Here is a 20,881-nt window from a genome sequence, read left to right as displayed (position 1 = left end):
CTTTTTGTGTTACTGGTGTGTGCTCCTTCCCCTCTCGCCCCCACTCCCTCACCTTTTAGTCCTTCACTTCCAGTTTTGTGGAATGATATTTTAGGAAAAATGGATTTTTAAAGAAGAAAAAATAGAGACTGCATTTCCTTGCTTTATTTGCATATACAGACTGGATTTTTTTTTAACAGTTTCCCCAAAGGAATGTGTCTTGCTTATTACTGACATTTGGTATTTTCATTCATTGGAATATTTCTTACTTATTTTCTACATGTTTCAAAAGCCTGTGAGAATAACAGGATTTGATAAACATTTTGAAGGCAGGAAGAACCCAAATCGTCTCTTCTTTGAGAGTCATGACTACCTTCTGGTGTGGAGAAATTGCCATTGGAAAAATTGACAATTTAGATTCTCTCTGGTATGGTTTAAAACTGAATAAAAGGTGTTAGTAGAGTTTTTCTTTGGATACGTGGTTGCAAAACAGTTCCAAAACCTGTTTTTACCATTGAAATTTAAACTGTGAGATAGGTTTTAAATGTCTAGAATGCAACTGATAAGCTTTTCTTGAACTGTTAGATTTTTTTTTGAAGTAGAGTTTTTTCATGTTTAATTAGTATTTGTAAAAAAAAAAAAAAAAAAAAAAACCCAGAAAGACCCCCAAAAAATTTCAAAAATCTGAATAACACAAAACCAGAGCAAAACTGTTGTGCCTTCTATTTATCTTTGATTCCAGTCTTGGCAATTGTTTAAAGAAAAATAATAATAAAAAAAAGTAAACTTAGATTTGTTCTATTAGGTTCAGAGTATGTTGGGAATTATAGAATCCCTCTTTCACCCTGTATGTCTTGTGTTCATTTGTTATGCCTTATTCTGAAATTGAGTCTCAAACTGGAATGCTTTTGAGGTCAGATGCTTTTGTAGAGGTCCTTTGACCTGAGTAGTTCAGCATTTGTATTACGTTTTATTTCAGTGTCTCTTCAGAATCCTAATCATGGCCCTTAAGAAAGAATGTGACTTTAATATTGGACTTTGCTGGTGTGCTTGAGTGTGCACTAGTTTTTTTTTCTTAAATCATAGCCATATGGTAAATATTCTATTTTGTTATGGTTCCCTTTTATTGGTGGGCATGTACTGGGTGTTTCTTGGAAATGGCCAATTTTTATTAAAATGTTTCTGGAAGAAAATTTAATCTGGCAATATAGACTGATACTCGTTTTGCATAGTATATTACTGTTGAGTGCTCTTAGGGAGATGGGTGAAGGTTTTGTTTACACTGGTGAAGCAAGCCTTTGCGTGATAACTTGTCATTAATTGAAGGGCATTGAGGTTGTCAAATTTAACTTATTTGTTTTCTTAACAGTATTCGCCTTTAGGACTATTGTTTGAGGATAGAATATTAGTAGGAATAGGAATGTTTGTTTTGCTGTTCCTGGGAAACTCTAGTTTTGCTGAAGGGTGTAGCCTTAAACTAAAATGAAGTTTGATGTTATCAGTTGACCCTCAGTACCTCAAATATTTGAAAATTGGCAACATTTCTTTCACATAAAGAAACTTATATAACTGAGTCACGTGGCTGTGTTTTGGGTCAGTTTAAATAAATAATTGGTAACCACTTCATTTGGCCCAGGCCAGTGATAATTGGAAGAAATTCAGCTTGTACTTTCGTAGCTTATATTAAGCTTGTGGTAGAAGAAGGAAATTTAGCCTGAGTTATTTTTGAGAAAAAAATTAAGTTGCAGTAAGTGTTTGGTGATAAATTATAGATAACCTAGAAACCATTTTTCATAAGTGAATACTAAACCGTACATTTCAAAATGTTCTTCCTCCTTAGAACAGAGCTTTAAGGGCACTAACTAGGTGCAGTGTTTCTCAACTTGGGGCTGTACTATATCCTAGAGGACATGCAGAAATGTGTGGGGTTTTTGGTGGGTTGGGGGTGGAGGGAGATGCATTCCCTGCATCTAGGGTTTGCTGGGTGGGGGCCAGTGGTGCCAAGTGCCCTTGGAAAATGAAGCAACCCCACTGAGAACACAGGTAGTCCCTACTCCTATAATTCATGGTGGAATGGTGGACTAGGACAATTGCAGTGAAAGTTGTCCTTCCTTTGAAATAGAGCCTCAGAAAAATAAATTAGCAAGTAAATCTCTCTCAGGAATTATAGTAACAACTACTGTAAGTAATAATCTCAGCTTTCCTTTATCTGTACCAATTGTGTGTTTTTTTTTTTAATTTGGAGAGGTAGTAGCAATGTACTAGATGCTGCTTGCAGGGGATTACTGCATAATTTCAGAAAAGAAAAGGTTGCTTCAGTAATTTCAAGTTATCATAATTGGGATATTATGGTGTTTTGACTAACATTGGACTTTATAAATAGGATTTAGCATCATGTTTAACACTATTAAGTATCCAGCTATCATCGATTACATTATTGCTGATGGAATAAACATGTCACCCTAGATACACATATATTCACATTTCACAGTTAGAAAGTGAAAATAAAATAGTTTAGGGCAAGATTTTCTGTAGACAGCATCAACTCATCACATTCAACATAATTTTTCATCTGTAGGAATGGCCCAACATGCAGTTCTTTTCTGAGTTTAAAACCCTTCACCCATGAATATTTTAGCTAGGTAAGACTAGTTTGGTTCAGTGGGTCTCTTTTAAGATCTGTTGAAAATAAATAGATCTTGGTTGTACAAAAATAATTTTGTTTGCTTTTATGCTGAGGTTGGGCTTTACTTGTGTCTCCTGTGTTCTCAACTTTTTGAGCTGTTGCTGTGGAGCAGTGAAATGGATAATGCAAAAATAATTATTTGCCTTTGGATGAGTAGGTTACTACCACAGTGTTAGTTGAATTGCACTTTAGTTTTAGGTTAGACAACTAAATTTTCACAACTATAACCCTGTGGGTTAGGTGCGATTTCTCCCAAAGTAATAGATGAAGAGATGATATCAGAGGCCTCAAAGTCATCCATGTAGCTTAGGAGCAGATTGGCTTCCAAAAACTCTTGCTTTTTCTCTAGAACCATAATGCCTACCTATTTATATTTGAATGACATTAGGGGCATAGGGCATGAAATAACTACAGTATAGAGACTTGAGTCTGCAAACATTCGGATCAAGGTTCTCCATTTCCTTTAGTGTAAAGTAGATGCGTAAACATTGATTTTGTAGGGCTTTGCAGACTATGGTAACACAGCAACATTGAGTTACTAGATTATTTTCTCATCTGGTTTGATAATACATTTAGTACAATTTAATCTATATATGGAAGTAATATTTTTATCATAGCATCATACAGATGAGTTTATAACAATTGTGTTTTGCTTATAACTGCCATCCTCCGATGCTTTTCTTCATCCCTTTTATATTTGAAAACCTTTGTAGAGTTTAATGATTTAGTGGAAAATGTGGCACTTTATAGAAAACAATTTGTTCGAATCCATATGAAAATTTCTTTCTATGAGGTTTAAATTTGTAGACCACTGTTCATGTTGTGGCTTATTTTAAGTAAACGATTGCATTTGTCAAATCTACTGATCTAAAAGTATCTTTTATATTAAAGTTTTATTTTTGTGCTACTTGAACAAATCTCTGCAGGAACTGCATACAAATTAGATAATTGTTGAACTTTTAGTTTAGCAATTTTGAACCTTGTAAAAGAAGCAAGTTCAGCATTTATTTGAAATTGGGGTTCTAGCTAACTGCCTAATATACCACAGATGGGCAGTGGACAGTTAGAGGTACTCTTTCGCAAATGTTTTAGAAACCTTAAAGAATGTGTTAGCAACTTAGCAATGTCTTGTGTGGGATGGGGTTGTAGGTTAAAGTTGCTCATCAAGTAATGGCCATATTGTACTAGATAATTAAACAAGGATTTGTGGTTTTAAGGTAGTAATACCTTTTAGAATTTGTGTTTACTGTAATATCGAGGTTCTGGGGACCATAGATAGGCTTGTGAACTCTTGCTAGACTGAATTAAAGAAGAAATGGTGGCACGTGTGAGATAAAACTTTTATTTTCATTCTTTTTAGTAGATATGTATCTAACTCAGGATGATGCTGAAATTAGACTGCTTTGCTCATGCTTTAATGAAGCAGTCTTTCATAATGGCCTGAGTGAGTTGAGTGAGAAGTTGATTAAAGGTGGCCTACAGCCCTTAACCAGTTTTGCTTGTGATTATGCTTATGTATTGGTTTAGAATCAAAGTTGTTTTTCTTTTCTTTTTTTTTTTAAATTTATTTTTGGCTGCGTTGGGTCTTTGTTGCTGCGGGCGGGCTTTCTCTAGTTGCAGTGAGTGGGGGCTTCTCTTCGTTGGCGGTGCACGGACTTCTCATTGCGGTGGCTTCTCTTGTTGTGGAGCACAGGCTGTATGCACGCGGGCTTCAGTAGTTCTGGCACGTGGGATTCAGCAGTTGTGGCTCGCGGGCTGTAGAGCGCAGGCTCAGTAGTTGTGGCTCATGGGCTTAGTTGCTCCGCGGCATGTGGGATCTTCCTGGACCAGGGCTCGAACCTGTGTCCCCTGCATTGGCAGGCAGATTCTTAACCACTGCGCCACCAGGGAAGCCTCTGTTTGTCTTTGATTGCATGACTTTTGAAGTCTCCTCTCTTCCAGTTTCCACTTGAACCTGGTAGCTTTTTTTAGTTCCCAGTGAGAGGAAAATAGTATTGGAAATCATTTCTCCTCTTACTTCCATAAACCATGTGACCTGAATAGTTTCAGAAATCCATATGTGTTTATTACTTTGAAATATGTCCAGTGTCACAGATTCCTAAGGGACTTGTATCCATCCAGTGTGTCTTTGTTTTTTTAAAAAAGTAAGCAATGCTTACCAAAAATTCACTGTTGAATTACTTTAGCAAGTATTTATTTTTCGGAAACACATTTATGGGAAGTTTGCCTGTATTATTGGTGGTAGTTAGAGGGATGATTATATCATTTAATATGTATATAAACAGTTTTAACTACTGCTATATTAACCACTTTGGTTACTGATAATCTCCCTAAGCTTTGTTGTCACCTGTTTCACTTTGGGTTTGGTTTAAATTCTTAAATGTTTTTATGAGGAGCGTATGTACCCTGATTTGGGCCTTTTAAATGAAGACATAAGGAAGTAGGAAAGAAGAAGGGACTTTGTTTCTTTAAAGATTCAGTGTACACTTTAAATAGATTACGCAGAACACATGACGTTAAAAATAAATTTGTATAGGTAGATGTTGGTTTTGAAGAAGAGTGGGGTGGGCGTGGAACTTAGCTGATGGGATAGGAATCATTTACGGTTTATATAAAAGAGAAAAATCATAATTTTAAGTGAGAAACATCAGAATAGTTCCATAAAGTTTTTCTTCCCATACTGATGGTTACCACAAGAAACAGGAGGCTCCTGTAATTCTTAGAATATTAGTGCTGGAAAGGACTAAGGTGATTTGTATAACCCCTTCAGTTTTCAGAAGATAGATGACCCAGGTTACTAGTACAGAGTTTCAAGTCAGCTTAAAGCACATTCGGGAATTGCCAGTCCTGCCCTATGTTTGCTCTAGTAAGCTAGAGCTGTTAAAGGGTAGGATGTGGGGAGAAAAGGGAAGGAGCCACATTTTATATGCTTACCCCATTGCTTCATTAGCTCAATTTTCATACCCAAGTTTTCTGTTTTCTTAGAACTGTTTTAATGCCCAATTCTACCAGGGCCTGTTGTCAATAAGGACATTAACTTGTGTTCCCCTCAGGGATGGGTTTACTACTAGCTGTCAGAAAGCTATTGGGTATCCTAATGTGTTAATAGCTGAAACTCAGCTGTAATTTTCTCCTAAATCCTTCAGCATTTTGCATTCTGTACATTGTGGTGCTTTTTCCACCTTGTATTGTTATAACTGTAAGCTCCTAAGGGGCAGCAATTTGGTCTTAGACATGTACCCTGTTCAGTGCCTGGCAGCACCATGTTTGAATTAGGGTCCTAATCTTCCTTTCCAATGATTTTCCCTGTTCTTCGCGAAAGGATGCTCCAGCCATGCTGAACTACTTACAGTTCCTCTAACAAGCCAGATACGGCTGATTCCGTGGCTTCAAGTGCCTTCACTTCCCTGAAGATAGACTTGCATCTGCATTCTCCTCGCCACCCCCATCTCTCCCAAATCTCTTACCATCAAAGCCATTTTTTTCAAGGCCTAGTTTGAGCTTTTTTTTTTCTCCCCTAAGAGAAAAGATGTCTTACGAGAGGGTAGCCCCCCTTTAGGGGTTGATTTGTGCATAATTTGAAGTGAGGAACAAATTTACTCTCATCTACTTTCCTTACACATTGTCCCTCCTGTTTGAAATTCTGTCCCAACCTTCATTTTAAAATGTGTTCCTAGAATACTTTATACCTTTCTCTTAGCTAATAACTTACCCCTTCAACCTAGAATTAGAACAGACATACCTTATGAGACCATAATCTCCTGGAGGACAAGGACTTGAGGATTAATCTCTGTATTCCTCCTTCCTCCTGGAGGTACATGAAAGCATCCGTAAATGATGATTCACTCAATTAATAATGTATTTCTGTTTTCTTTCTCACAAGGGAGGCATGCCTAGAGATCAGACTTAATTCAGTAAATTATAGGCACTATGCATTTCATAGTGGAGGGGATTGTTGGGAAATTTTGAGGGGTGGGCAGAGGAGGGAGGAAGTCACCGGTCATTTTGAAATACTTCCATCCCCGGTCTGGGCAATTAGCTATTTCTTTCTGATTGTGTCCAGTATATCCTGAGCACTTTGTGTTTATGCACAAGAATTGTATGCGCCAAATTTCAATTCCCAAACCTACTCTGTTCTCAGTTTGTCATCACCCATGCCATAAGTCTAAGTCACCTTAGACTTACGTCTTAGTCACCTTAGACTCAGTCTTAGTCATCTGCTTCTTGTTTCCTTACTCCTCAAATCCAGTGTCTAGCTAAGTCCTGTCAGTTCTACAACTCAGCAGTCTTTCACATCTTCCTCCTCACTTAGTTAATTTCAGTGGCCTCTCAGTTTCCTTGACCTCTTCCTATTCCCAGCCTACTTTCTACACGATATTAGATACATCTTACTGAAACCTAGCTCTGACCGTGTATCCCATGTATGTGTTCTATCCTCCCTACTAGACTGTAAGCTCCTTATGGGCAGGATCTGTGTCTGAGTCATCTCTGTATCTCCCATAGCACCTATCAATAAATATATCTTGAATGAACAGCATAAAGCCTTGTCTTAAGTGAAATAATGTTTTCCAGATGATATGTAGGTTTCTCTCGGGTAATGGGGAGATTTCAAAAGTTCTCCTAATATAAAGTCGGTTAACTAGTAACAACTATGAGTTAACCACAGGGAAAATTTCAGAAAACTTTAATTTTTTTTCCATTGGAATCAGCATGGATATGTGTATATGGATGGTTCAATAAATATATTTTTATATACATGTATCACAGAAATTTTACATTCCATCTTCAAACTGCAGAAATAGATTATTTTACAAGCCAAAAAATAACTGCCATAACATTTATGACTTCATGCAAAAAATGGGGAAGAATAAGGGACAAAGGGGAATTAATTGGTTGTTCAAGGTTAAGAGTCCAGTGAGAAGTAGAAATGTACAATAGGAAGCGATTGCTTAACATGCTGCTTAAGGTGGTAGCCAAACAATTCCTTAACTGCAGCATTAAGGCCATACCAAGTTTATACATATATACAAAGAAATTTCCATATAAAAGGCATACTGTCACATTTTCTTCCAGGAAAGGATGAGGAGCTTTGTGACTAATCCTGACCCAATTTTCCAGGCCAATTAATTGTTTAAGATGTCCCCAGGTTACTTAGAAATGTCTTCTACTTTGGCTAGCTGTCAGTTACTGCTATGTGGGCTTGTGACTTTCGTAGTCTCTTACAGGGAAGTATGAATCATCTTGAACCTCTTCCATCATGGGTGATCAAGCGCTTTGTAGCCTAACTAACACTGCCCAGCCCAGCATAGTTTTTATATCTCCCAAAAGTAATTTGCATTTGTCTTAGCTGTAACAGACTGTGTAGCCAATGATGGCACTGTGACCTGAAGAACTAAACAGTGCCTTTCTGTTCTTTGGGGTTAAGGTAACTTTTTGAATAGTTAAAGTGTAATGAACCAAAGTGTGAGGTTTCAGATAACGACCCCTGGAGTTGTTGAAAGTTAATAATCAACTTTTATCCCCACTGTGTCACACATTTAAGTTGGCAGCTACGTTTTTGGAAAAAAGGAAATGTAAAATCACTTGCAGAAATATTGTAACATGGGATTTGCTCTTCTGTCTAAACATCAAGTCAGGCAACTTTTAAGACAAGGCATATTTTTTGTGCAGATATCAAATGAGTGAAATGGGGAAAACATGGGCAAGTCCTTTGGAGGTGACTTCCAGTTATGCAGAAGTCATTTCCTTTGGCAAGGTTGGGGGGCAACTCTTGAGATTGGCCCATTTTAGTGGATGAATTGTCCAAAAACAAAAAAAATATTAACTAAATCTAAGATAAATTATGCAAATGAAATACAGTGACTGACTTTGAGCCTTTATTTGATGATGTTACCATTCATTTTGGAGTGTTTTAGATCAGTCTAACGCTGCTTTTTCAGTAATGTTGTCTTAGCTGTGAATTGGATATCAAGTAGTCTTGTTCGTCCCCAATTCTTTATGGGCCAGTTTCCAAGCAGGGCCTAGGGTATTCACAACAACTGTGGCTGCAAGGTAATTCGTCTCCTCCCTTGGGTTCCCTGGGTCAGTCAAGTTTGAGAATGAGGTCTCTGGAAATGGCTTGTTCTGGGAGAGGACCAAATAATGTGTCATTTGGGAGCACTTTAGTATGTTTTGAACACTTAGAAAGTGAGCAGTCACTATCCTTTCCAACTGCGTTTCACCCAAAATGACACTAGTTATTTACATTGCAGTAATTTGCATCAGTTCTAGATACAGCACTTTGGGACTGATCCAGACAATGAGACATGGTGGATCCCCTTTGGCAGCCTTGCTGAGAGGCTTAAAAGCATTAAGAGTTTTGTCTTGGACACTTTGTAGTTCATGTTGTACACCTCAAGTCTAATTACAGCAGGGAAGATGTGTATTGTGTCGTTTTTCAAACTTATTTGGAGGCTGCTGAGGTCCTTGGTATGTTTGTCTTGAAAGTAGAACTTGGCTATTTAACTTGCTTTAAAAAATTTTTTTTTGAGAAAGTTGTACTTTTGTTTAATACGCGCAAGAATCACATTGGGTAGGTATTTAATCTGTGTCCAGTATACTAAGTAGCAAGACGCACCCCTTTGGGATTTAATTCACTCATCTCATTTTAACTGTTGTTTATGCTGAAAATATTATAATGGATCACGTATTGGAAGGTTGAACCATTAAAATGTGAAATAGTCTGAATTTTAAATGCTCTGAAATGCATTGTGGGAATGTCCAATTTTTTTGTCTCTTGCATACTATTCTGGCTAAATGGCATGTTGAGCGTGGTACACCTTTAAATGTGGTAGAAATGTATATCTAATGTGGAAAAAACTGAGTTTAGCAAATTGATTATTTGATATGTAAGCACCACTTCTAAAAAAGATGTGGGGCAATCTTTCATCTATTACTAGGATAGGTAATACTAACCTTCTCTTTCCCAAAAATATTCTTTCTAAAGAAAGGCAAATCATTCTGAAAGAAATTATTCTTTTTACATACTTCCACAAGCAGTGACTTATTAAAAACCAGTTATATTTTGTCTGTTTTTTTTTTTCTATTCATATTTGACTTTTTCACACTCCATACCCTTTTTACTTTATATTCATGATTTCATGCTTTGAATAGATGCTCTTTGGGTTGGGAGAATCATTTTAGTTACAGCTGAAAATAAAAAGGACTTGCTAGATTATTCTTTTCTTCTAGGTCATCTCTGTGTAATATTTCAGATCAACAAAATGTAATAGTACTAGGACCACAATCTCTTCATTGCAAATAGCTACATTGTACTAAGAATTGCCTTGGCTTGAGATTTGACAAAAGAAGAAACTGTAGAAGTAACTTTTTTCAGAATCACTGTAGAATAGTGAGCTGAATGTAGAACCATGACTCTACTGTACCTTTATTGTCCCCTTTCTAGTGCCTACCTACCACAAACTAAATGCTTAATACTTGGCTTGAATTGATGATGTCCTAGAAGATGTGCATTTCTAGTGGGTATTTACTATATCTGCTGCTGAGATGAAGGGAAAGGCAAGTTCCCTGCAACAAAGTACAGGTAAATTTGAATTAGGCTGGAAGTATCAGTTAATGGAGAGAGGGGATTGAATGAACTGCTTTGCAAACCATGAGGGAATATCCTATTGGTCTGTCTTTGAGAACTACCATACTTAATAGAGTCCTGACCCTTTATTCTACATTTAAGGTTGTCCTGATGCATTCCAAGTCTGTCTTTCCAAACATGCCTACCATTCATTAGACTTCAGCCAAATGGATAGTCACTGTGCCTTATATTGTGCCTCTTGTTATTTACCTCCATATTTTTTACTTATGTTCCTTCTGCTGGAATACTATTACTATCTGTCAAAATCTCACATATTTTTTAAGCTTGCTACTGCTCAAACGGCTCTTAAGCCATGAAACATAGCATGTTTTATTTTCTGCATGGTCTGTGGTACCCTCCTTTGTCGCATATTTCTTGCATTCCACATTAGAAAGTATTACCAAGTATTGGTAAGTACCAAGTATTTTGGTACTTCTATTAGCCCCTCCTGTGATGTAGGAAAAGAAGCTCTGCTTTATTCTGATGCCCTGCTTTCATTGTACACAGTGTCTTGCCACTGTGTCTTGCCACAGTAGATTTAATAAAGAGCAGGTAGGTGGAGACAGGCAGGTGTAGGGAGGTTAAAAACAAAGCTGATAGAAAACCTGCACAGAATATGTACATTCTAGCCCTGGCTATGACACTTTCTTTTGAAACCTCCTCCTTGAGCTTTCAGCTCAAACCTTGAAGGGCTAAGCTGCTTTCTCTAGGCTGAGACATTTTGAAAAATCATCCAAAGGCAAGTTCTTAACAGTTGCCAGGAGACCCGCTGAACCTGACTTGTGGTCACTAAACAGGGTCCATTCAGAGCGCCACTTTGCTCACCAGCATCCAGAGCTTCACAGAGGAAGCGGCCCTGGTCCTCAGAGCGGTCGCCAAGACCTTTCTGGTGTCACTGCTGGTAGCTGATGGTTCTGTTAGGCCAGACGCCAAACTTGATGCGGCTGAAGAGTCATGGATGAGGCCAAAAGGGACTTCGGCAATGTAGTAAGAAGAAGCCTACCCCCATGAACTGGTCTGGCTAGATGATACACATCAAGTTATCTAGGCGATTGTTAAGTCAGGAACAAAAGGACTTAGAGACAAGCAGTAGCTTATTAATATATATATTTTTGAGTGTGTGGGGCAGGGTTACATCCACATATTTCCCTATGATTTTATTTTCCCACTTAATTTCCAGAGCCTGGATAGGAGTCAAGAGCTGTTAGAAGGCCCTCCTTTATTGGAACATTGGTCAGGCTGCCACTTGTAATACTCTTGTTTCAGTGGTACCTCATATAAACAGTTGTTCCCTCTTTACCTCCACAGCTGCTTGGGGGAGGTGGTTACCTTGTGTTTAACACTTTCAAAGGTGGGTGAGACTACCGTTACATAAATCTAAAAAGTAAACTGCTGTGGAAAATAGTTTTTTGTTTAGAGTCTGAGCTCAGATGTCCCATCCTCCAAGAGAGCTCTCCTGAATTCTTTCCCTGCCTCATCTGTTATCAGATCTTCTCTTGAATTAGTTATTCATATCCATATCACATCTCACTTCACTAAATAGAAGTTCTGTAGTTGGGGATGGTGCTTATCTTTGGTTCCTATGCCTTGTATTTTTTGTAATAGGTTCTTAGTTGAGTGAATGTTTTAGAGGGATTCTAGATTTAGGAAAGACTTCCAGAAAAGTTCTAGTCCTTAACCATGAGTCCAGCCAAATCCAAGCCATTCTAGGACAGAGTGACCTCTTATGCAGGACTACAGACAAGGTGTTCTCGTGGTCCTCCAAATGCCATTTATTCCCATTCTGCCCTGTTGTTTACTCATTTTGCTCTCTTCCACAATTCCTTTAGCCAGAAAATGGCCCCATATCAATTCCAAATCCTTCATGTACCAAAAACTGGATTAGTAGGCTCTCAACCTTTTAAGGTGGGCTGATTTATATTCATTGTTCATTACCAAGTTCTGAGAAGAGGAAGGCCAAGGATTGTCTTGGTTGGTTCTTGATCTAGAAGATGTTTGATTTCCAGTCTAGTACAAGATAGTATGCCTTGGCACATAACAGATTATAGGAGGTTAAATTTATGTGTATTGGAATGTACCTAGGCAAAAGGAACCATGTGTTTTATCAGAAGATACATTTGAGTTAAACTAATAAATGTCTCTTCAATATACTGCTTTTTAATGTAAACTAAACTAAATAATTTTAATGTAAAGTAAACTACCACATCAAGTACTTGATTTTATACTCAACAATTTGGGAAGATAAGAGCTTTTTACAGGCAGGTGAATAAGGTCACAGAGAGTGAAATAATTTGTTGAAGTCAAAAACAGATGAGTGGAAGAGGTCAACATGTCATGCCTGTTCCAAAACTTGGCTTCCCATCATCTCTATAATGATGTGAAACTTCCACAAGGCTGTGACTTGGGCTAGTAACATAAGCTTTCTGAGCCGCAGTTTCCTGATCTATAAAAGGAGAAATAGGATTAGGGCCATTGTGAGAATTATTATATAATTTATAAGTTATATAATTTAAAGAGACTGACATACAGTAGGTGCTCAACAATATTATTGCGATATTCAAGGTTTGTTCATAATCTCTTAATGGTCTACGTGTGAGTGACCACTATTCACAGAGCTTAATATGGTGCTTCTATTTAGCTGGTACTCATGGTATCCATGGGAAAAAGGGATGCAGGTGCTTGGTAAGTGGAATTGGTTCTAGAATTTAGGTCTCTCAGTGTGTGTACAGGCTCTGAGGCAGGTGTGGTGTAATTCGCCAGTGAGAATCCTTGGGGCTAGTCATGCAATGTCACTGAATCAGCTGCTCTGCAGGGCGGGTGGATTTAGCCCTTTGGGAGCCAGCCTCAATTCTGAAAGAAAGATTTCTGGTGACCTCTTCTGGCAAACAGGAAGAAGTGATAAGGAGCTTCAGAGAGATTGAAATAATGAAAATGCTCTACAGTTTACATCAAGGGGGTGGAGTTAGCATTCATTATGTCATTTTTTTGAGACAGTGGGTCTGTGATGTGAACATTATCCCCAAATACATCAAGAAACTGAGGGTTGGAGAGGTGATGGTCTTGCTCAAGATCACTTGCCTACTTGCGTCTCAGCCTTCTAACTTGAAGCTCGTGGCTTTTCCAATGCACTAGGAAAATCACAAGTGGGTTTAGAGAGGAAAGCTGAGAGGAGAAAAGGGAGAGTGAGATCGCCTTAGAGTCTGGGGAAGTCTTTATGTTTTTTCTGCAACTAAAAGGCAACTGGTGAAGTGGCCTTTAAAAAAACAACAGAAACTTTACAGCTGGGAAAACTCGTCAGGCCCAACTAATTCAGTACTTCTGTTTTACAGATAGGAAAACTGAGGGGAAAATAGGAAAGAATTTTACAGTGACTCTCTATATTAACTACCCAGACTATACAACTACCATTTCACTGTATTTGTTTTATCACACATCTATCCATTCTAGAGGTCTTTTTAAATATCCCTGGGTTGAATCTTTCAGGGGCAAAGAAGGAAGTGGCTATATGGTGATATGGGGAGCAGGGGTAGGAAACGGTTTCCTAATGGAAACATTATGGTTTCTATTTTATTATCTTATGTGAAATCTATTTATTTTTAACTTTGGAACCTGAAAAAAGTTCAATCTGCAATATTCTCATTAATTTCAGGGCCAGATGAAGGGAGAGTGAAGATCATTTGTCATAATGTCACCCTATAAATATTTTGAAGAGATTCTATTGCTATAAACCATAAACACATCCCTGTTGGGAAAGACAGGAGCAGTGTTTTCTGATTATAAGGAGTGTTTGTTGGAGCTACAGGCGTGTGGAAGCAATTTCAGGAACATCGTTGCGAGGGTGAGGTTTGCTTGGGGGTGGGGGGCGATTGGAGAGGGCTGGCTCAACTCCAGCCATACTTGCTATAATATTTTTTCTCTTTCTTAGTATAACCTAGTTAGTGGTACGAATTTCGATGAGCCTCCCCAGTGGTCTGGAGCAGTCCCATTTTTTTTCTCCTGTAACTGCAGCTAGAGTAACAGAGACAGAGAATATTCCTAAGTCTTGCTGGAATTTTCTTGTTATGATTAAACAGTGTGTGGGGGACAGGCTGGGAGGGGACTTGGAGTCATTGCAGTTATTTCCCCAGGGATATTTCATAAGTTCTGCTCTGATGCGTTTCTCTTTGATCCTTCCAGAGTCTCTGGCAGAGAGAATACAAACAACTGTCATAGGAAATGGGGTACAGTCTTCACAGGACATATATGCTAAAATACAGAGTGGAATGTTGTCCTGATGTTGGATGGGATTCTCAGGTGAGAAGCTAGTTTATCAGTACCGTGAAATACCTACACTTTCACTGCCAGAAAATTAAGATTGTAATCTCCTTGAGGACCAAGACCCTCTTCTTTCTTAATTTCTCCCTACCTGCCTTCTGGGCAGGCCTGGGATGGGGTTCCAAGCCTGACACTGAAATGCGGAAACAGTGAAACCTTTTACAACACACAGTATGCTCTTTTCTTCAACCCATCAAAGTATCCAGAATTTGGCTGTGATAAATCTCCTTCAACTCCCTCTTTTTACAGGAGGGTGATTGGGCCAAGGAAGGTGGAGTAGCTTACCCATGTTTCCATGGTGAGCCTGAGGTAGCGCCAGAACGAGGACCCACTTCCCATTGACCTCTGTCTACTTCAGGAGGCAGGTGTGTTTAAATAGAACACTGGGTTTCTGAAGTTGCATAAGAAAACAGTTGAATCTGAAGAAAGGCAGGCCTAAAACAAGGCAATGCGGGGAATTGGGAAGCAGGGCAGTTGTGGGAATGGAAGACCCAATCTTGCTTGGAATCTGTATGTCGCCAGCGAATGTCTTTCATCCCCGTTATTAGTTAGCTGGTTAATTAGCTGGTATTGGTCTACAGCTGGTTAATGGCCTTACAGAGAATATAATTTTCATCACTGGGCTCTCTGAAGGGTATATTTTTGGCTTGCCATTCTCTATAGTCTGACTTTTCGACCCAGTGTTCCAGTGGAAATTTTTCAGAGCATGGAAATTTCAAAATGCAAGAGGAAGACTAGAAATCACAGCCTTAAAACAAAGGAGACAGGAGCTACTAGTCCCTTCTAGTCCCCATCCCGGCATCCCAGTCTCCTCCCCTCAGAAGGACATCAGCATGTCTGGCAGAGCTGGGTTCCACGAAACAAGATGCACAGCTTGAGGAAGCAGGGATGCTGATGGAGGGTGTGAGAGGGGGCAGAGGTGGGGTGGAGAGCGAAGAGGGAGAAGGAGTGGTCTGGACGCTAGCTGAAGAAGCCTTAATGATCCTAAAAATGATTGGGCAATAATTGCTACCTTGGAACTCACTTTGCTGTTCCAAAGAATGATAAAGCACCTTAATTATTTAAATAACCACACAGCTCCATCAAAACAGCATGAAATAGCACCCACGTATGAGCAAACTTATCTACTGCCATTGCTGTTTACAGCCTGAGAAATCCTTAAGGAAACAACAGGATAATAACGTGGTAGAGTCATCATCTAGTCTGGGCTCTCAAGATTCTAGGTTACTCAGGCCTGGGAGAGGTGCTGGCGCATTGCCCTTGTTCTCCTTGACATTCTGAGATCTTTAACTGGGACAGCCAGAAAGAAGTCATTGCTTTCTTTCTCTTAACCATTGGGCTGGGGTGGGGAGGGCAGTGTTTCGGGATTTTTTTTAAAGTTCCTCATTACGACAGGGATTTCAACCTATCCACGGAGGTTCTTTCTATCCATTGGGATTTCAGGATACTTTGAGACCAAAGCCTCTGCAACATATGCTTTGCCTCACAGTGATACAAGTAGTTAAGAGCAGCCCAGCTCAGTCAAAACAAAGCGTGTCTTTTACTCCTTCCTTGGTCAGGATAAGCTCCTGTTTCTGGCTTCCTAGAGCTGCAGGAAAATAGGAGTGTTCTTCATTTAAATTTCAGGAGTTGGTTTCTGAGAGAAGGGACTTAGTGGAAGAAAAAACAGCTAAATTTTAGCTTTTCCCTGCTAGAGAATTTTTGGTCTGTTCTGCTTAGAGAATTTTTGGTCTGGTTGGTTGATTAAAGATACTTTGATAATATCAGGGTGTAGAGATCCAATCTCTCTTTCTCAGCAGACCTTACCAGCCCCTCAGAGTGCAAACCTTTCGGTCAACCTGAGAACCATAGCCCACAGAGGAAACCTGATCTTGCCTGCCTCTTCAGAGTTAGGGTAGAGGGCAGCCTTCTGAATGTGCAGAAGGTGCTCGCTGAATAAATCTGATAGGTTCCAGAGTGGTATTCATCGTCCCTGGGCTGGGCTTCCAGCCAGACTAGGGAATATCTGCACATCTCAGATCTCCACCCCAGTCCTAAAGCTGATGCAGATTGTACCCGCTGCTTGCCAGCTTCTTCTCCTAAGGAGGCACTTACTGCAGACATGATAACTCCCTTCAATATTGGTGTGTTGCAATTAACTAAGGAATCTAATTTTCACAAGACTGTTATCAGCGATGGTACCAGCTTAGCTGGGGCACCAATCTACTCTGCAATCTAATATTGAGCCTCACAAAACACCATCTCATCTCTTTTTAATGACGTTCATAAAAGTGCATACTTTCAAAGAAAGGAACCATCTCCCGTCATATATATTTTCTCCCCAGTATGAAAAAAGTAGCCTATGAAAAATATTGGTGAACTTCTTAGAGGGATACATTTCTTATTTATTGACAGCTTAGAAGAAGAAATAATTTGGATCAAATGACCTTTTGTCTTTGTAGACAAACTAAAAATAGAGTTAAGTTCAAGGTATCTCTCTCACATATACACATACACATTTTTAGTTCTATTCATGCCTGTCCTTGGTCACTCCCTGTAGTGTTAGTCAGGAATGGACTCTTGAATATTTGAAAGGACCAGAGGATGGCAGAGCTGAGCCATTTATTTTGGCTGCTCTTGAAAAATGAGACATGTTGTAAACTAATAGATAAGAAGTTATTGGTATTATTATTTGCTTAATCGCTTTCTCCTAAATTTGGCTCCTAGGAGTAGCTGCAGTTTGGGAGGTCGGTGAAATCACCCATTCATCTATGCCAGTATCCAGTTCTTCCTTCATGCAGAAATAAATACTGGTCTATATACATAAAGGGTTTGAAAACCAGTAAACCACTCATTATACCTAAATCAGTTTTCTCTGTACCATAGCACTTGGCATCTGTAGTCCCAAGGCATGATGTCCTCTGTGCACAAACTGAAGAGGAAATTAAGGAAGTATTGCCCTTTTTGTTAAAGCCAACTAAAAAAATATTGGGCTTAAATTACCTAGTTTGATTTTCTGTAATGATGAAATCCATGTAACTAGTTGCTAAATCCTTACTACATTGTACATTAATGATAATGTGTTCTCCTTGAGCATGCTCCATTCCTCATTCATGATGGGATTTTTGACATTACAATGATTGATGTTCTTTCCCCACCATTGTTCACCTTTGATAAAGTGGAGCGAAAGGAAAAACAAATCTGCAAATTGTCCAAAGAAAGGCAACAAGAATTGTGTGTGTCCATATACGTGTGCATATGTATATTCATAGCCACCCGGAGAGTTCAGAAATCAAAGTGACATTAAACTTTCTGTTGTGTGAACTTCCTATAGACCAGTTCAAGCACATAGAACAGTCAGTGCCAGGAGGGAGGTGGAAATCACCTGTACCACTCTCCCCATTATGTATCTAGAGAAAGCAGAGCTTAGTGGTTTACCCAGGGTCACCCAGCGTATTAGTGGCAGGACTAAAATTCACATTCTTCTTTTCACTGCTATCATGCATCCGCTCACATTTACTTTCTATGAGAGATGCTGTGTTTGGAATCGTCTGAGAGAAGATTTCATCCCCTCTTTGTCTCAGAGAGATGATTCTGTTGTCTGTTGGATCACTATGGTCAGCTAGACCTGGCAGCACCCAGTGGGCACAGAGTTTGACTATTGTGGCAGAAGTTCAAGGATCCAGCAGAGGTTGGGCAAATGGCCCAGTGATTTCTCTGTCTCGAGGAGATTCCAGACACCTCACACAAGGAGTACAGTGTGATTTTGTAGTTTGAGTGGAGGAAAAATGTCTTAGAACAATTGGTACTGTCTTTAGTTCCCGATAGTGGCCTAGCACATTTGTTGCCTGATTCACCTAGACTTCAGACATTCTGAATCTAGTCTAATAATGAGTAAAGTAGAGAGAACGGGTTCTTTAATTTTTTTTAAATTAAAAAATGGTTTGCCCCCTAAATTGAATAAAGTGCTAGTGAAAGGGGATGATAGCCTTTCCAGAGACCCATGCACCACTTGAGAGTTGAGGGTTTTTTCCCCCTCTCCCTTAAATAAAGTGAATATAGTGCTCATGAAAGGTGCTAATAGCAGTTCAAAGGCTGATAGTCTAGTCTTGAACTGGTAGTATTTGTTCAAGTCCCTCTATTTAACTTTTCCTCCTTCAGACACATGTTAGTGGTGGGGAAAAGGATGGTCTTACATGAGAGACTCCTACTCACTTGGCTCCCATCCCTCAGTGCTTCTTAGAAAAAAGGATTCGGGGTTCCATCCCACATCCTCCAAGGCTAGAATACAGTTTAGTTTTCTGGTCTACACAGGCCAAGAGAAGGGAAGGCAATGATTGATTAACCTTGGAACTTAGATGTAAACAGCTTTTTCATTAAAGCCACAAAGCCAAATCCTTTTTTGGCTGCATAGTGCATTTTCTTTACCTAAATCACTTCTGGATCTTGTCTTAAACTGCTTCTTTGGGCTTCTCTGGGCGTTAGTTATGGGCATAGGGAATGGGAGAAATTTCCCCTGGGAAAGGTGCTTTAGGGAGGAGTTAGGTTCCCAGTGTCTCATCTCTGTCCTGCCCTAAGTTGGGGATACTCTAAAGGCACAAGTGAACCCCAAGCCTTAGTATGACTGACTGTCAGCTGTGTCTCACCAGCTACCTACCACTTTGATCCACTAAAGTGCAAAGAAATGTTACCCCAGTATTCTGGTCATGGGCCATAGCAGGAAGGATGCCACAAGCCATAGTGCAATCGTTTCAGGTGCAGTGGTGTTGACAGAGGGTGGGCCAGAGGCTGCTGGACAGAGCTCCCCTCCAATTCTGCGGCCCACCTTGAAGACCTCCCATCTGTAAACATCTGTGTCCTTGAGCGGGCTCCCCAACTCCCCGCAGTTCACTTCGCAGGCTCTCTCCTTTTTCCCCAAAACTATCCCACGCTATCCCTAGCTATCTGGATAGTTCTGGCACTTCAGAGTTAGAAGGAGAGAGAAATGTTTGTCTAACTTTCTTAAATGTTAAAGCCAAACAAAGCACCAAAAAGGAAAACAAAAAAAAAGACTTATAAAAATATAATGGGGTCTTCCCCCCCCAGGCTTCCCACATTCTTTGTGGTATATGAAATGTCAGAACATAATGAACAGACTTTATGAACATGACTCTCTTTCCACCCGTATACACACATCTAAGTGGCAGCAGCCTCACTGCTACCCTTTCACCTCACAAAACTTCACTCTGTAGAACCACGATATAATGCATCTGTTTCATCCTATGGACCCCACCTTCCCAAACATACACCCACTTGCAATTCCAGAGACTCTCCCCAAAAATAGACATCTGAAAAAAGTGCATCTGTTTATACTCAGTCTATCTGCATATTATTTCTTGAGATTATTACCTTTTTTTTTTAACCATAAAAAAGATTGCATATTGGCAATATGATGAGAAAAACCACGGCGGCCATTTCTGGGTGGTGGTGGAGGGTAAGTGGGGTGGGTGGTGAAGCACAGAAGCGTGAGGGCTCAGAGAGGGGCAACTCAGAGGTCCTCAGTCTGGAGACGTGAGGATGGATTCTCAATCTTTGGGCCTTGGAAATGTCCCATCTCTTTAGTCACTCCCTTCTCTTCTCTCCACTTTTCCCCATTTCCACTACCTATGCCTGGGCCGCACGACCCTCTTGAAGCAGAGGCAGAATGGCTTTTTGGCATGAGTCCGCCTGGGCCAGTTGGAAGATAGGCATGGCGTTTGGAGGGGTGAGATGTGGGACACACACCAGAGCAAGCTTATTTGTGACTGTTTCCACTCTGGGAAAAATTGTCCATCACTTCTGTGACTTTAAAAATTTAAGCAGTTACTAGGCTGATTAAGAAACAAATCTTTTGTCCTTGTGGTTTTGGATTAATATTAAGCATGAATATATATCCTATATTATATTGCTTCCCTTCTGCTCTGGGGCAGACTGCATGCTCCTTCCGAACAGGAAAACTGCACAGCCCACGGACTCAAATTTTTGAAAGCTGTTTTCTCCCACTCCCCCCAACCCACCCCGAACCCTCCCCTTCCTCCCTGGCCCCTCAGTCCCTGTATTAGAAAAGCCCCTCCCTCCCCGCTCCCACTGGCCACCCGAGGTTAAATAGATAGTGCCACATTCTAAGAGTCATGCATCGCCACATTTGGGATTGCACACATGGCAGAGAAGGAGACGGTTGTGTGTGCCCCCTCCCTCCCGTCCCCTCCTCTTTGGCCCTCAGATTCCTGTGCTCTTCCCACTCTGCCCTCTCCCAGCCTCCCCCCATCCCAGACCCG

General features: G+C 39.9%; 1 long non-coding RNA gene across 2 annotated transcripts; it reads left to right on the top strand.

Moving 5' to 3' along the window:
• The first annotated feature begins 9,852 nt into the window (after nucleotides 1-9,852).
• LOC309803967 lies at nucleotides 9,853-18,059 on the top strand. Of its 2 annotated transcripts, XR_014294028.1 has the most exons (4): nucleotides 9,853-10,247; nucleotides 13,942-14,130; nucleotides 14,469-14,585; nucleotides 14,856-18,059. It is a non-coding gene; the product is annotated as an uncharacterized lncRNA (long non-coding RNA). The 2 variants fall into 2 exon arrangements; XR_014294029.1 differs by having other exon boundaries at nucleotides 14,469-18,059.
• Nucleotides 18,060-20,881: the final 2,822 nt, after the last annotated feature.

The sequence above is a fragment of the Mesoplodon mirus genome, assembly GCF_964341445.2.
Source record: "Mesoplodon mirus genome assembly, chromosome: 5".
Classification (NCBI taxonomy): domain Eukaryota; kingdom Metazoa; phylum Chordata; class Mammalia; order Artiodactyla; family Ziphiidae; genus Mesoplodon; species Mesoplodon mirus.
Note: the sequence above shows the minus strand (reverse complement) of the source record. Positions and strands in the feature narration are given on the sequence as shown.